This window comes from Rattus norvegicus, chromosome 10 (assembly GCF_021556685.1).
Source record: "Rattus norvegicus strain SHRSP/BbbUtx chromosome 10, alternate assembly SHRSP_T2T, whole genome shotgun sequence".
Taxonomy (NCBI): Eukaryota; Metazoa; Chordata; class Mammalia; order Rodentia; family Muridae; genus Rattus; species Rattus norvegicus.
This window is the reverse complement of record NC_141543.1, coordinates 22,896,241-22,898,465: the sequence shown is the minus strand read 5'-3', so window position 1 is coordinate 22,898,465 and position 2,225 is coordinate 22,896,241. Positions and strand designations below refer to the sequence as shown.

Here is a 2,225-nt window from a genome sequence, read left to right as displayed (position 1 = left end):
AAGTCCTAAGCGGAAATGGAAATCAATATCTGTTGTTTTTGAACTGAACAGGCCAGGAGCCACAGAAAACCAAGACGCAGAAGTGAAGCAAGCAGAAGTCATTTGGGAAGCCGGGGCAGGGGATGGGTGGCGGAGTAAGAAAGCAAAAGAGTAATTCAATTGGAGAAACTGCTCGCTGAGTTTTTAAAAGCAAGCTAGCTCAGGAAATATCTGAGCAAATTCAATGACTGTTGGAAGATGGATGGCTAGGAATTAAGAGCCCCCATAAGTAATGTGCAGGGTGGGGGTATTCCTTACGTTCTTGCACTGACAAAACATGTTTCTGGAAGAACGCTTGGGTAAATGCCTTTGGTTTTGTTTTCTCCCAAGACACTCTACAGCCCAGGCTGGCCAGTAGCTCACTATGTATCCCCAAGGTAGTTTCAAACTCAAGGCAATGCTCTTGCCTCGGTTTCCCAAGTGCTGCGATGACAGGTGTGAGCTGCTTTCCCCAGGTCTGGGAATGTCATTCATGGATCAGCAGGCCGTGTGAGAGGTGGAGCAGTGAGACTATAGAGTGAGAGGTGACCGAGATGCATTCATTATTCTGGTCCACAGTGGGGATCCTGGAAAGCAGAACCTGCAGGAGGGTCGGGGAAGAGGTAAGGATGGGCGGGGACAAGGAGTTCTGTGCTGGGAGTGAAGAACTGTAAGTGTTCCCGAAAGGGGCGTAGACACAAACCATGCGTTCAGAGCAGCAAGTGCACCTCTGTCCCAGATGGCTGAGAGTTCCGCTAGTGTGAAGACTCCATAGAGATGCTGAGGTGAGTATCAGCACAGCAGCTCTGGCGGCCTTCCTTAGTCAGCTGACGTGATGGCCGCTCCTTGTGCTTCCGGAATGGTCATACAGAGGAGAGCTAACTCTGACTGAGCTCTTCACCTGTATTAGCTCAGTGAATTCCCTCCACAGCCTGTGAAGGAGTGAAATAATCTCATAAGGCCAGGATGGGGGCAGCGTGACTGGAACGGAGTTTCAGATGCAACATTTAAAGTCGGTTCCAAAAAAAACCCCAAAACCTCAGAAATTAAGATAAGTAATACATGGGCGGGCCCAAAAGGCGGCGGTGCTGGGCGCCTAGGCTGGCGGGGGGCCATGAGCGCCATCCGGCCCCAGTTCAGCATCGATGACGCATTCGAGCTGATCCTGGAGAACGTGGGGCCTGGGCCGGAGTCCAGCGGGGTCCCCCCGCTTCGGGCCGCTGCACTTCGAACGCTGGGCCCAGTTTGAGGTGGCTGATGAAGACAAGCAGTCCCGACTAGCTACCAGAACCTGGAAAGTGATGAGGATGGAGCCCAGGCCTCTCCGGAGCCTGATGGGGAGTCAGCACCAGGGGTTCTGGGCACATGTCTATCCGTAGCTCCCAGTGTTCCTCCAGCACTATCAGCAGTAGCACCCAGCGCTCCTGCAATGCTTGCTGCAGCTGGACCCAACATCCTTTGATCCAGAAAAACGGCCGGGTAGTGCTGGCCTCCTTCCTGCTTCTTCTGTTGGGACTAGTGCTTATCCTGGACGGAGTGGGACTGGAGGTGGCCCCCTCTCCAGGTGTTTCCAGCGCCATCTTCTTCAAGCCGGGTGTCCTACTGCTAGTCCCGGGAGTCTACCACGTGATCTTCATCTACGGTGCTGTCAAGGGCCACCGGGCTTCGGATTCGTCTACCTGCCCTGCTTTGAGAAGTGAGCTGCAGCTGGCCCGTGGCTTCCCAGTGATCCAAGGCCTCAGGTCACCTGCACGTGTCCACAGAGTATTCCTCCAAACTACACCCCGTTCTGTTCCTTTCACCTGGAAGACAGAGGCCCTCTGAGACCCTCACAACCACCAGGACCCTTTGGATTTGCTCAGGAAGTTTGGGGCATGCCAGCCTGGGGATATTGCCCTTACCTGATGTGTGCCTTAACTTATCCCTGGGCCCTGGACTCCTGGGTTGGTGTAATTTTGTGCGAATAAAAGGGTAATTACTTCCAGCAAAAAAAAAAAGTAAGTAAAACATGAGTGCTTATTAAAAATAAAAGTTAATTCAAAAAATCAGCCCACAGTGATCAAATTACCAGCTTAATAGACAGGATCAATAAGACCAGGGAACTGGGATTCACACCCACATAGCCGGTCTGTCATACAACGATGTCCTTCTCACTGTCTATAATTGCATTCAAATTGACCAGCAGGCTACCCCTGCTATTCCTCCAC

General features: G+C 52.2%; 1 pseudogene; it reads left to right on the top strand.

Moving 5' to 3' along the window:
* The first annotated feature begins 1,008 nt into the window (after positions 1–1,008).
* On the top strand, positions 1,009–1,798 carry Tmem134-ps1 (transmembrane protein 134, pseudogene 1; annotated as a pseudogene).
* Positions 1,799–2,225: the final 427 nt, after the last annotated feature.